The sequence below is a fragment of the Herpailurus yagouaroundi genome, unplaced genomic scaffold (assembly GCF_014898765.1).
Source record: "Herpailurus yagouaroundi ecotype Mexico unplaced genomic scaffold, PumYag 28, whole genome shotgun sequence".
In the NCBI taxonomy this organism is placed as follows: domain Eukaryota; kingdom Metazoa; phylum Chordata; class Mammalia; order Carnivora; family Felidae; genus Herpailurus; species Herpailurus yagouaroundi.
Window position 1 is genome coordinate 81316261 of NW_024412376.1, and position 15569 is coordinate 81331829.

General features: G+C 35.8%; 1 long non-coding RNA gene across 1 annotated transcript in view; it reads right to left on the reverse strand.

Moving 5' to 3' along the window:
* Window positions 1-2253: 2253 nt before the first annotated feature.
* The window catches only part of LOC121028941 (uncharacterized), a 163188-nt gene continuing 149872 nt past the window's right edge, over window positions 2254-15569 (reverse strand). The window contains exon 2 of the long non-coding RNA XR_005789518.1: window positions 2254-2391. This is a non-coding gene — a long non-coding RNA (uncharacterized LOC121028941). The remainder of the gene's footprint in view (window positions 2392-15569) is intronic.

Genomic DNA, 15569 nt, shown 5'->3' on the forward strand with positions numbered 1-15569 from the left:
TGGCACTTTTAAAACAAGCACTCTTTCATATATTATCTTTTATGTTTAATTTTATGAATATGAATTGATATATCACATATATGTAATAATTCATTATTTCTCTGAGAATGAAACTTTCTCTTCAAAAGGATTCAAGTTTAGGAAAATGTGGGTCTGGGCCATTAACTGGGTCTCACACAAGAAAGCTCATTTTGCCCTTTTCTTGGAACACCCTAGAATGAGCCAACTTGCAGAAAATTCCAGAAACAGATGTACTCCTCAAGATCAGAACAAGATACACCATTGTCAACAGAATGTGACAATCCCAGGTTCAAAAAATCCCAATTCCCTAATTTATTATGTGACTTTGGATTTAACCCCTCCATCTCTTGGTCTCTTCAAATGTAAAAAAGAATAAAGGACACAAGTAAGTAGGTAAGAATAAAACACTGAGTGGTTAGTTGCCATAGAGAAGTAGGTCAGCAAAAATGGTTAGGGGCCATCTCTGGTGTCAGTCTTCCTAAGTTAAAGTCATGGCTCCATCACTCACTAGCTGAGAGACCTTGGCTTAATTCAGCCAACCTCTCTGTATTCCAGTTCTCCATTTGGAAATTGGGGATAGCAATGGAACAAGGTTGTAGCATCATTAAGCAAATCAGCCTATACAAAGCACACCAAACAGTACCAGGCACATAGTAAGTGCTATGTATTTGCCTTCTAGAACTGTTACTCCTAAACCCAAAATTCTTCCCATTTCTTTAAGTTCCCTTGTAAAACCATCTTCCACTAAGGCATTCTGATAAGAGATCTTTTCACTGGTGTCCCAGGTACTTATGGAGAATGGATCTGAGACTGCAGCATGGAGAGCAGAAATGTACTTGGAACCAGGATCCACAAGCACTGAATGTTTATCATGGATGAGGATATTCTTGATTCCTGAATATATTCTACCTTGTAATTATACTATGTGGTGTACACTCTGAGATCATTAAGCTGCAACATGAGGTGTTATCTGGCAAGTATCAGACTAGGTTACATGCAGGACTGCTCTATCATGTAGACTTAGACAATTATGCTTCCAGACAAGATTCCCATCAGACCTTACCATGTACAATGATGCATCTGTTGGCAAGATTTGGCACCAGGGATCCTGTACCTCCCTGTGCCCAGGACAATGTTGATGATCCATCCCTCTGCCACATGTTTTGGCTAAGCTTTCTCTAAATTATTTATATAAGTAGACCTTGGTTTTTCTATTAAGTGATGTATGCACCTGGTTTTTACCTTTTACTGACATTCATCAATAAAGTGGAAATCCAAGCTTTCAATGTGTCACATTTTTGAATGTCCTCTTCTTCTGTATGAAAATATTGGTGTGTCACTGCAATTCCATAACCGGTCATAACCAGTAGTATATCTTCCTCCATTTTGTCCCACCTTCATCCTTTTTAAATTCCTTTCATAAAATTTGTTACTTTTCTTTTGTTTCATTTTTTAAAGTTTATTTACTTATTTTGAGAGAGAGACAGAGATAATGTGCTCACAACAGGAGAAGGGCAGAGAGAGAGAAAGAGAGAGAGAGAGAGAGCGAGCGCCAAGCAGGCTCCACAATGTCAGCACAGAACCCTTATGGGGGGTCAAATTCACAAACCATGAGATGACGACCTAAGCCAAAACCAAGAGTCAGATGTTTAACCAACTGAGCCACCCAGGCACCCCTCTTTTTTCATTTTTATTGCTCCTTCCTACGTGAGATTTGTTTTTGCTTATTGGTTTGGGATTTTGTTTTTTATTTTTTTATTTTCTTAATTTTAATTTTTTTTGACTATAGACATATGGGTGTATTCTGTCTTATTTTCTCTTCTTCCAATTATAACTTATTTTGTGGTCTTGTCTTTTGCTGACTAAAAAGAAAACTAAAATTTCACAAAATATCTTCCAAGAGAAACTCATCCATTAAACATAAAAATATTATTCCAAAATACCCATTGTAATCATTACAGTACCCTCTCCCCTTATCCACAGGATGTGTTTCAAGACCCCCAGTAGATGCCTGAAAGAAATCATGGAGAATACCAAATCTTGAATATACTATGTTTTTCCTATATGTAAATACTTATGATAAAACTTAATTTATAAATTAGGCACAGTAAGAAAGTAACAATAACAATACAGTGGAACAATTATAATAATATATTGTAATAAATATTCTGTAACAGAGGTTACGTGAATGTGGTTTCCCTCCTTCAATATATCTTATTGTACTAGACTCACCCTTCTTGTGATGATGTGAGATAACACACTGAAGTGATGAGATGAAGTGAGGTGAATGACGTAGGCTTTGTGATGTAGTGTTAGGCTATGACACATCAAGAGATCATCTGCTTCCAGACTGTGGTTGACCACAAGCAGCTGAAATCATAAAAGCAAGACTGTGGATCAGGGGGGATTACTACATTTTCACCTCTCCTTTGCTTTTATTGCTTTAATTACTTTGACCCTATGACTATATACTATACCTGAAAATAAAACAATGCTCTCAAAATGCCATACACAGAGTTGCCTGCCCTGAGTAGGTATTCTTGTTCCAGATGCTCTTAATCATTCCTTCTTCCCCTTTGCTATTGTATGCCCTTTTCATTTCCACTCTTAAAGATTCCTTCCTACATTTCAGGATCCAGCCATGCTTTCTTTCCCCTGATATCCTGCTCTCTCCAAGTTCTTATGTGTGATTAGCTCATTCTAGAAGGTAAAGGGTTATCATCACTCAGTTCTTACAGCTCCTACTGAAAACTCTCTACTCTCTCAAAATTATCCTATAGTCTCCCATTCCACTTCTCCCCCCAAAATTTCTTCAAAAATGTGGGGTTTCTCCTGTGAGAGAAATAATTTGATTTCATCATTACAATGCAGTATTATTACATTTACTGAGTTTGCTCTTCCAGAACCATAAAATTAATCAACAAGGACAGGATTAAAATAAAGCTCCAGTGATAAACATTCTGATACTTTCTTCAGTGGCTATATGAGTCCCTTGTTTTGTAGTATGTAACTATGCCAACCATCTTCTGCACTTGTTGATGGCCTGGACACATTCCTATGAGTCTCACAAATAAAATCTCTTTATTCCATTTTATTTAAGTCTTTTCTGCAGGCTCAAGGGTAGTTGACACAAGGCAAGGAAAGAGCGTAGCAAGTGCAGAGCAAAGCAAGATTTGAGTGTGGGAATGGGGCAAAGGTAGGGAGGTGCAAGAAGCCTGAAATGGGACGTTCATTGGTTTACTCATCAAAAATGCAGTGAGCATCTTAAGTGCATTGGGCACAGGTCCTGGGGGCACATCAGCAGTGAAAGTTGAGGTCATTACTAAAGTCTATTACTTTTTAACACAGGGATAGATAATTTAAACTTTTTCTTCTAGGTATTAGTAACCATAAAATGGTTATGATCTCACTTTTTGAAATGACTCGTTGTACTATGGAGCATAAAAGATTGCATGACTAGAAAATAATAGTTACAATTTAAGTAATCAAGGTCAAGGACCAATGAGAAGACAATCAATGACAGTGACAGTGGGACTGGAATTTGGAAATGTCTAAAAAGTACAATAACTAAATTGCATTACTAAATAATAGAAGTTCAAGAATATTGGCAAACTTTTTCTTAATTCCTAACATGAAACTAATAAAATCACTTCTTAATCCCATTGAATTAAAAATATTTTATTTAAATAAAACTGATAAATAACTAGTAACTATTACAATTTTACAAATATTTTATTTTATCAGTGCAGAGCCCAGTGCGGGGCTTGAACCCACAGACCATGAGATTATGACCTGAGCCAAAAGAGTTGGACACTTAACCGACTGAACCAACCAGGTGCCCCTATAATTTTACAAATATTTTAAACTAAAGCAATATGAAAATTATATTAATGTTCATGGGGGTTTTTTTAGTAATACCTACTTTATTTTCACAACTAATAATCTATGACAATACACCATAAATAAAGCCAAGAGTAAAATAAAGGTGCTTTCATATAAGAGAGAGTTATTTTAGGGAGAATTGAAAACATAGTCAGTCATGCTGATATTATATCTTGTTTTTAATTATTCTATATAATAAAATCTAGCCTCTTTTCCTCCCATTTTTTTTACAAATAATTCATTAGCAATAAAACCAGTCACTGAGACAAATTATCTGTAAATGTCTTCAATAAATTTAATACTAAATAAATAACTTTGTCCTATATTTCAGGAACACCTGAAATATAATTACCTTATTTTAGTTAATTAAAATTGTGTTTTAAATTTAAAATCTACATGCTAATCCTTTTAACAAACATATGTGAGTTTTTACTTGTGACTTTTAAACACCAAACAACTCAGGAATAATACATCAGGCAGCTGTAAATATAGATGTTCTAAAGATTTAGGGAATTCTTATATCCAAACATGGCCTTTCCAATTCCACAGAGTTCTGATGCTTTGTGCCAGATCCTTTCACACACATTGCCTTGTTTAGTCTTCCATCTTGGGAAGGAGAATTTTACAAATGAAGAAACTGAAATTTTCAAAAACAAGCTATTTCCCATGTCACATGATTCATAAATGTTGTGAATAATAATTTCAAATGTGGTGCTGTTCTACATTGCTAAGATGCCATTGCAAATACTATATTGCCAGGCATAGTGATATGGTAACAACAAAAATTAAGAGAAAAAATGTAATTCCAAATGAAAAATTTAACAAATTATTCAGAAAGCAGAATGGTCTCCCTTTTGTGAGAAATACCTCTTTCCTGCTATCTAACATGCAGTCACCATGAGGGCCTAAACTGGTTCATTTTTATTGCAATTTTACAATCTAACTTATTACTATGACCCTCCAGAGCCACTTAGAATCGGGGCTTCTAGACCATCTTTCAGCAGATAAAAGAAATGTTCTCTGGAAAACATTTCTGTGCTGTAGAGATGTCTCAGAGCATTCACCCAATCTGGCTCAGTTCCAGATTCTGCTTTGCAGTTTAAACCACTCTTTGTGGAATTAATCATCAATATTGTTCAAACTGCAGATGGGGCCCTGTAGGACAGAGAAGGCTGAGTAGAGCAAACAAGTTAATAAGCTAGAAAAATACGGGCCGGTATTGCTGTACTTGAATACTCGCAGATAGGGTTCCTTTGAGTAAAATGATATGGAGAACAACCAGATTACCAAATATTTACTAAGGTTGCATATTTAACAAATAAAATAACACAAAATAAAGGGAAAGGTCTAAATACCTTTTGTTTTCATAATAAAAATAAGGTTGGAAAGAAAAAAATTAAAAACAATTTCCTTTTATTGTCTGTATCAAAGTATAATAATTCTTTTTATTCTATTCACAGCAGGCAATTTTTCCCAAATGACTAATGTAAAGAAACAAAAAGTATACTATAAGTGCACTGCCATAATAGTAACCTATAGAATATAGGAAAACAATATAATTACTTTTACCAGTATTACATATTGTGATGTTGTCAACCAGCAGTGAGGGGAATCATTATGAAGAGAGTGAAATCAACTATAAGACCTCATGATTAAATATGTAGAGAAATAAACCAAGAATATTTCCCTTTCCCCCTATGCATTCTTCCCTTCATCATGTGCAATCCCAACTCGATCTGTTGAGCTACTTGTTTCAAAGGATTTGAGCAGTCACCTCCAATCCTCTAGACCAGAAAGAAAACCTTGGACCGAAACCACCAGAAAATATGTAGGAAAAGGCATTTTGGGTATTCCCAATTTATTAAGTTGAGCTATTCATCACAATGATTAAATATGCATTAACTCTAGTGTTCTCAACACATGTTATCTATGTTATTATCAGGGACTTTACAAGGGCAAGACAGTAGAATAAGGAAGTGTCTTGTCTCCACAAAGAATTTAAAAGCAACCTTACCAGCTATTTTTCCAAAGAAGACATACAGGTTGGCCAACAGACACATAAAAAGATGCTCAATATCATTAATCATCAGGGAAATGCAAATAAAAACCACAATGACATATCATCTGACACCTGTCAGATGGGCAATAACAAAAACACAAGAAATAACAAGTGCTGGAGAGGATGGGAACCCTCATGCACTATTGGTGGCAATGTCAATTGGCACAGCCACTATGGCAAACAGTATGCAAGTTATTCAAAACATTAAAAACAGAACTATCAAACAATCCAGCAATTCTATTTCTAGGTATTTATCTGATGAAAACAAAAATACTAACTTGAAAAGACATAGGCACCTCTATGTTCATCGCAGCATTGTTTGCAATAGCCAAGACATGGAGGCAGCACAAATGTCCGTCAAGAGATGAATTCATAAAGAAGATATGGCATATCTAGAGAAAACAATAGAATATTAATCAGCTATAAAAAAGAATGAAATCTTGACCTTTGAGACAACATGGATGGAGCTAAAGGGAATTATGTTAAGGGAAATAAGTCAGAGAAAGAAGACAAACACTCTATGACTTCACTTATATATGGAATCTTAAAAACATAACAAATGAACAACAAAAAAATGGAAAGACTCATAAATATGGAAAGCAAACTGATGGTTGCCAGAGGGGAGGGGAGGGGAGGGGGGATGGGGGTATAGACAAAATAGATGAAAGGAATTAAACAGAACAGTCTTCCAGTTATAAAGTAAATAAGGCATGGGTATATAATGTACAGCATAGGGAATATAGTCAATAATATTGTAACAACTTTGTATGGCAACAAATGGTAACTAGGCTTATGATGGTGACCACTTCATAATGTACATAAATATCAAATCTCTATGTTGTACATCTGAAACAAATAAAATTTGTATGTAAATTATTCGATAAAAAATAAATAAAATTTTAAAATGAAAGGAAAGGAAAAGAGAAAGAATAGGGCATACAAGGGGAAAGCAAATAAAGAGATAATTTACAGTCTTGTTAGACAAAAGGATTCATGCTCTCCCTAACAGACATTTTGAGGAGTTTTTTTTTTTTTTTTTCATGTTTTATTTTACATTTGAGAGAGAGAGAGAGAGAGAATGAGCAGGGGAGCGGCAGAGAGATAGAGGGAGACACAAAATCTGAAGAAGGCTCCAGGCTCTGAGGTGTCAGCACAGAGCCAGATGCAGGGCTCAAACTCATGAGCAGTGAGATCATGCCCTGAGCCAAAGTCGGATGCTTAACCGACTGAGCCACGCAGATGCCCCTGAGGAGTTCTTATTAGATAGTATATTTAGTCAGGGTTCTCTAAAGAAACAGAACCAACAAACAGGATGTAAAATGTGTGTGTATGTGTGTGTGTGTGTGTGTGTGTGTACATATGAATAAATTGGAATTGGTCTATAAGATAATGGAGGCTGAGAAGTCCCATGATCTGCAGTCAGCAAGCTGGAAATCCAGGAAAGACAGTGATATAGTTTCAGTCTGAAAGCCAGAAGGCTGAGACCCGGAAGGAGCCAATACTTCAGTTCAGTCCAAAAGCAAGAAAAAACTGATGTCTCAGCTGGAAGATAGTCAGGCAGAGGAAAGGCATGAGGAAAGGTCAGCCCTTTGCTCTAAGCATGCCTTCACCTGATAATATGGGGCCCAGCCTATATTTGGGAGGGAAATCAGCTCTACTTAGTCCACCATTTCAGTGTTAAACTCATGCAAAATACCTTCACAGAAACACCCAGAGTAATGTTTGGCCAAATATCTGGGACCCCCATAGCCTAGTCAAGTTGACACGAAAAATTAACCATTATAGAAAGCAGGCAAACTCAGATGGCATACAAAACACAAATATTAAGCAGAAAATATTAATGCCCAAAACAGAGATTAGGGTAGTGTTAGACCTGCAGTAACTAACTCCCAGGAAGAGTAGATATTCCCCACATCCAGAGGACCTCATGATGTATGGCATGTCTTTACCTCCTTGAGGATGATGGGAACAAGGTAGCAATAGAGATTGTGGTGAATGAGCTTTCTCAGATATGAAGCATCCATCTGAAAATCACTAACTTCGTAAAGAAAAGTCCCACAGTGATAAATATGCTCTACACTTAAAATATATCACATGTAAAATTAACCATGAAACAAATAACAAAACATTTAGAGTGATTATAATTAATACCTTTATAAGGTATGAGAAAAATGGTAACAGACATGGAGAATATAGCAACAAGATGCAAGGTATTTCTAAAATAAATTCTAGAATGATCAGCAGGCATAATGGAAAAGGAAATAACATTAAATGCAGAAGTAAAATTACAGAGCTGGCAAAAAAGATAAAATTTCATCCTGAAAAGACTGTACTTGAGTATAGCTTAAGAGCTATACTCAAGATGAATAGTAAGAAATCCAATCCTAGAAATTTTATAATAAAATATCTGATCATTGCGATAAAGAATTAATTTAAAATTTCAGAAAGAATGTTTAAAAAATAACCTAAATACATAAAATCATATTGGCATTGAATTTCTCATTAAACACTGGATGGTAAAAAAAAAAAAAAAACAGTGATAAAACGGATTTAAAATTAATCTGCTTATTATCACAGCATGCCAGTAATTCTAAACAATGTCAGTGATAAATACTCCTTTGTTCAAAAAACTTCTGTTGGTCTAAGTTCTAATAATCGCACAAATGACTGAGGATTCTTCAAATTAACTTTTATGTAGAATACAATAATAAAAATTCTACATAAAAGTTAATTCAAAGATTCCCCAGTCATCCAGTCACCCCCTGATATATGTGGACACAGCTACACACTCTTACTTTGAGAGTAAATTCATGACATTTTTTAATCATTCAAGCTCTCTTTGAGTGCTGTTTCCAACCACTGTGGAGCTATATATTCCTGAGTTAAACAGCGATTAGATAGGTGTCAACAGTGATAGCCCAGGCATGGAAAGGATGAAGAAGTACCACAAGACTTATGTCAGCTCTGTCATTCCATGGGACTACTTGAAGTTTTCTTCTGTGTTTAAAATTTCTGAAACCTACAGTACAACGGGGTTTTTTTATGAATATCTCCCAAACTTACGCTTATATTTATGATTTGTTTCTAGTTTTATATTTGTTGCTTTGTGGGACAAAAATTCTAAATTAAAATGAATAAAAAGTGTTCTTCAGTTATTAAGAGTGAAGACAGATGGACAAATCTGGTTACACAATCTATTAAGACTACATACAGAAAATCAAGTTTGACAAAGCAATTATCAAATTTGCCAAAGTTAAGTTTTGATAACAAAAACTGTAAAGTTATACATTCATTACTGTAACAGACATTGATGTATTACACAGCAAAATACCACAGACTGGATGGCTTAAGCAACAGAAATTTATTTTCTCACAGTTTGAGAGAGTGGAAGTCTGAGATCAAGGGTCTGGCTAATTTGGCTTTTGGACTCTCTTCCCAGCTTGCCGATGGCTACCTTCTAACTGTCCTCACAAAGCCTTCCTCCATGTGCGCACAGAAAAGGAGAGAAAGTGAGCTCTCTGTCAGACCAAGGTTCTACCCTTATGATTTCATTTCACCTTAATGACTCCCATACTCTAAATTCAGCCACACTGATGGTTAGGATTTCAACATATGAATTTGGGAGATGAGAGGTAACACAAATATTCAGTACATAACAATCAGCATATATAACAGACCACCTAGTTCTCTTTTGTAAAAATACATTAATGTAATTTAAAAACATTAATCCATTATTGTTTCCATTTTTATACTGTAATGTTTATTTTATCTATTATTATTTTCCATTGGCATGATTACATATACAAAATCCATGAAAAGAACAATTTCATGATCTCCCTTTTTTTTCTAACCATTATTTTTGTTCCATTTTCTATTACTGGAAGTAATTTTGTCATATAAACAAGCTGCTCCAACTATCAAATGTGCTAGATATGCAACTTATTATTTCTATTATCATAACCCTAATAATCAGCTCTGTAAGGCAGAGACCATATCTTAAAATTCTAGGAAGGATTTGTGATTTAGGGAAAATTAGATAGTTTCTCTGGGACTCAGGTTTCTACTGTATAAAATGTGTGTGCCTTGCAGGCAGAGGGAAAGACAGAGAATAAGTAGTCAGACCACACTTTCCTAAGATGTGTTCTTTGAAAGATTGGTTCCATCAGATCTTAATAGCTGTTTTATGGTCAAAGAAGGTCAGGAAGTGCTGGTTTCTTTATAGTACAATTCTCAGAGCACCCTTCACCTCCAAGGCACTCAATCCCCCTTACCCTGCTGTCTTCTTTCCTATAGTACCTATGGTCTTCCTTATACTGTATAATTTACTTTTTATTATTTTTATTGTTTATTATTTATCTCACTCACTAGAATATAAACTTTAGAAGTTAAAGAACTGTATCTGTTTATTTTTTGACATATCTCAAACACTTAGAACAATTCTCGGCACACAGCATGTGCTCAATAAATATTAGGTGAATGAATGAGCATATGAATGAATGAAACATTAATGTGCTATGCTGCAAAAGAATTCCAAAAAAAAGCAATGTAATATACCAAAATGCCTTAATAGTTAGTTCTAGACTTCCCCACAAGCTATTTTGAAAAAAAGGTAAAGAAAGCTTCTCTGAGGCGGTGATAGTTGAGATAAGATTCAAAGAAAAATAAACTACCATGCAAACAGCCAGAGAAAGAATATTCTTTTTTTTTTTTTTTAATTTAAATTCAAGTTAGTTAACATACAGTGTAGTCTTGGCTTCAGGAGTAGAATCAGTGATTCTTCTCTTACATATGACATCCAATGCTCATCCTTAATGCCCTCCTTAGTGACCACCACCCATTTAACCAATCCCTCCACCCACCTCCCTCTAGCAACCCTCAGTTTGTTCTCTGTATTTAAGAGTCTCTTATGGTTTGCCTCCCTCTCTGATTTTATCTTATTTTTCCTTCCCTCCCCCTATGTTCATCTGTTTTGTTCCTTAAATTGCATATATGAGTGAAATCAAGGTTCTAAGGTGGACAGGAGCTTGACTTATCTGAGGAACAGAAAGGAGGATAACGTGGCCAGAATGGAATAAACTAAAGAAAAGGTTTAAAGAGATGATCTCAAAGAAATATCCGGAGGCTGCATCATTCAGAATTTTGGCAGTAAAGATCCTCAACTGTATTGTAACCACTGAAGGGCTTTAGGCAAGGGAGTGACATGATCTGATGTATATTTTAATAAAAATTTACTCTGGCTACAATGTAGGCATGAACCAGGAGAAGCAGCAGAAATAGTAGTTAAGAAGCTACCGCAATTGTCCTGGCTTACACTAAAGTAGTGGTAGCAAAAATGGGAAGAAGTAGACACATTTAAAATATACTTTGTGGTTTGGTTTGGTCTTATTTTTGTATTAAGTTTTTAACTTAATTCCAGTTAGTTAACACACAGCGTAATATTAGATTCTAGTGTACAATGTAGTGATTCAACACTCCCATACATCACCCAGTGCTCATCACAAGTGCACTCCTTAATCCCCATCACTTACTTCACCCATCTCCCCCACCCACCTCACCTCTGGTAGCCATTAGGTTGCTCTTTATAGTTTGTTTGTTTGTTTTTTAAGTTAAAGTAGACTCTTTATAGTTTAAAGAGTCTGTTTCTTTCTTTGCCTCTTACTTTTTTTTTCATTTGATCATTTGTTTTATTTCTTGAATTTCACATATGAGTGAAATTATATGGTATTTGTCTTTCTCTGACTTATTTCATGTAGAATAATACTCTCTAGTTCCATCCATGTTGTTTCAAATGGCAAGATTCCATTCCTTTTAATGAATGAGCAATATTCCATTGTGTGTGTGTATACACACACACACACCAAATCTTGGTATTGGTATACATATAGTGTATATATACCAAATCTTTTTTTTTCTTTTTTTTCCCTCAGATCTAGGTTTAGGGTTGAGTTTAGGGCCAAATTAAGAGTTAGGGTTAGGGATGGGACCAGTGTGAAGCTATGTGCTTATTATGCTGTAGTTCAGAGACCTCTCCAGAGGGGTATGTTTAGGGTTAAGGTTAGGGTTAGGGTTAGGATTAGGGGTTAGTCATTAATGGTTAACAGTTAAGGTTTGGGTTAGGATTAGGTGCTTGCTCAGAATAATACTCTCTAGCTCCATCCATGTCATTGCAAACGGCAAGATTGCAGTCTTTTTACTGGCTGAGTAATATTCCATTATATATACCAAATCTTTTTTTTTTTCCTCAGATCTAAGTTTACAGTTGAGATTATTTCCAGATTATGGGTAGGAGTTGGGGTTAGGGTCAGTGTGAGGCTAGGTGCCTATTATCCTATAGTTTAGAGGCCCCTCCAAAAGGGTAACTTTAGGTTAAGTGTTATGGTTAGGGTTAGGGCTAGGGCTTAGGGCTAGGGCTTAGTGGGTTAAAGTTAAGGTTTGGATTAGGATTAGGTTTAGAGCTACCGTAGGGTTAGAGTGAGGGTATGTGGCTTATATCCTACAGTTCAGAGACCTCTCCAAAGGTTATGTTTAGGGTTAGAGTTAAAGTTAGGGGTAAAGTTTAGGGGTTATGGAATAGAAACAGGGTTAGTATTAGATTCATTAGATTCATTAGATTACTAAACCTGGTTAGTAAACAGGGTTAGTTAAGGTTAGGGTTAGGGTTAGGTTTGTGCCAGGCATCCTGCAGTTCTGAGACATTCAGAGATTAAAATCTCAGACTTTTGTTGGGGTGAGAATATATTCTCAACCATCTACGGAGATGTGGTTAAGAGAGAATATGGTACTCTAAATACCTTCAAATGGATAATCAGTTTGTCCTTTTTTTTTTCTTCCAAGCTTTTATGTAAATTCCTATTAATCCCATCATCTATTTGACCCATACCACACAGGAAACAATAGGTTTTGGCAAGGATGTGGAGAATGTGGAACCCTCTTACACTGTTCAAGCGACTGCAAACTGGTACAGCCACTCTGGAAAACACTATGGAGCCTCCTCAAAAAGTTAAAAATAGAACTATGATCCAGCAATTACACCTCTAGGTATTTACCCAGAGGATACAAAATACTGACTTGAAAGGATACATGCACCCCAATGTTTATAGCAGCACTCTCAATAATAGCCTAATTATGGAAAGAGCCCATATGTCTATTGACTGATGAATGGATAAAAAAGATGTGGTGTATATATATATATACAATCAAATAGTATGGAACCATCAAAAAGAATGAAATCTTGACGTTTGCAACTACGTGGATGGAGCTAGAGTATATTATGTTAAACAAGTCAGTCAGAAAAAGAAAAATACCATATGATTTCACTTATGTGGAATTTAAGAAACAACACAAATGAGCATCAGGGGAAAAAAGAGGAAAACCAAGAAACAAAGGGGAGGTGGGGGGGGTTAAAATATACTTTGAACATATTGATGGATTCTGGGAGGAGAGTTAAGAAAAAAATGGAGAAATTATGGATCATGTCTAGGTTTGGGGCTTGCATAACTGAGTGGATGTTGGTATTACTGGGATGGAAAGACTGCTTGAGGAAGAGGTTAGTAGTGGGGAGTCATCAAGAGTTTTGGTTTGAAATTTTCAAGTTTGAGATTCCCATTAAGCCTTCTAATAGACATGCCCAATTAACTGAATATATAAATCTGGACCTCAGAGTATTGATAGAAAGAAATATAAGGGGTGCCTGAGTGGCTCACTTGGTTAAGTGTCCAACTTCGGTTCAGGTCACAATCTCATGGCTTGTGAGTTCGAGCCCCACCATCAGGCTCTGTGCTGACAGCACAGAGGGATTCTCTCTCTCTCTGCCCCTCCCCCACTTGCACTCTGTCTCTCTCTCAAAAATAAACATTAAAAAAGATTAATTGAAAGAAATATAATTTCAAAGCTCTTACCATTTGCATCACTGTGACTAAAGGAAATCACCTAGCTGTAACGTGTGGATAATGATGATTTCATGCAGAGGGAAAGGACCATCAGCGCAAGGAGAATAAAAAGGAAAAACAATCCCAGAGGGTCAAGCTTGAAGGAATGAGTGGTGAATTGTATTGAATGCCACTGCCTGGTAGAGCAAGATGAGTACAGAAGGGCTCACTGGATTTAGCAAAGTGGTTGTTATTGGTGTCCTTGGAAAAACAAATAAAGGAAGAAAGGCAGGAAAAGGAAGGGGGGAGACTTCCGTGAAGTGGAGGAGATGGAAGCCAGACTGGAGTGGTGGATGAGTAAATGGTAAGTGAAGAATGGAGAACAGGTTAAGACAACCATTTTTATGAAAAATGTAGTAAAATCTTTAGGGGAATATGAAATCAAGGAACAGATTTTATATATGAATGACAGAAGAGCTTATCAAATACAGGTGAAAATAATCCACCAGAGAGGAAGAAACTTGTGATGTAATTACCTCAAACAAAAAGGTCTTAAAAACTCAAGAGAAGCTGCGGTCTGAAGCACAGGCAGAAGTATTGGCTATTGATAAGCTTTAAAAGAAGATTAGGAATATGAGACATGTTGTCTTATGAAAACAGGATGATGGGATGGCTATAAGAAGGTGAAAGCACTTCTGTGTGATTGTTTCTATTTTCTCTATAAGGTATGAGAAGTTATTCAGCTGAAAGCTGCAGTGGCAGCTAAAAAGAGATGTTACACAGGTTTTAAGGCAGTAAATAGGATTGGAAACTTGGTAGGGGCCAGAATGCGAATGAAATCATAAAGCAGATGATACAGAATCACAAGATCTATAAAGAGAGGACTGCAATCATTAACTCTATGTTTTAGAAACATAACTTCAGCAATGTGGATGATGGAATTGGGACCAGTTATGACACAAGATTCATGGTTGAAAAGGCCCCAAACTGGGGCACTGGTAGAAAAAACTTCTTTGAGGTGGGGTGAGGGCACAGGGAGGCAAGTTGGAGAGCTAGGAAAAAGAACAGTTAGGAAATGTGTGTGTGTTGGGGGCATGTTTATTTATCTGTCTCCTCCACTGGAATGAAAATTCCATAAGGTCAGGGAGTATTTTGTCCCAGTTCCTAAGATACTCTCAAGAAATATTTGGGGAATGAAGAAGTTGGTAAGTAGTAGGCTTCTGATAAATGTTTGTTTAATTAAATTTCCCAATGCTCAAGATATTTTTTCTATGAATAAAAAATCATATTTTTGGTTTTTGTGGTCCTTTTCAATCTACTGTAATGTTTTCTGATGATTCTACTCATTTTTTAATACTCTTAAAGCTTTAAGTCCAGATCTTTACTCTTACTTCTAAAGAATTATTCATGACAATAATAATCTGAGACAAATCATAGTAACATAAGAAAATGAAACATAGTAACAAAACATAATATTCCACTATATTAAATTATGTATTACTATGTGTGAGCTTGTCTCCTTCCACTAGAAATAAACACTATAAGGACAGATACTCTACATGGTGTTGCTGTTGTTGATTTCTTTTCACTGATGTATCCTCCAGTTCCCAGAATAGTGGCAGGGACATGGTAGATTAAAATAGTGAATTTGCTACAGAAAATGAGAAGAGTAAAGTTAAATATAATTACAGAGATTTATGGCTTGAAAAGTGAATTGTGGAGGGATGAGGGAAGATGGC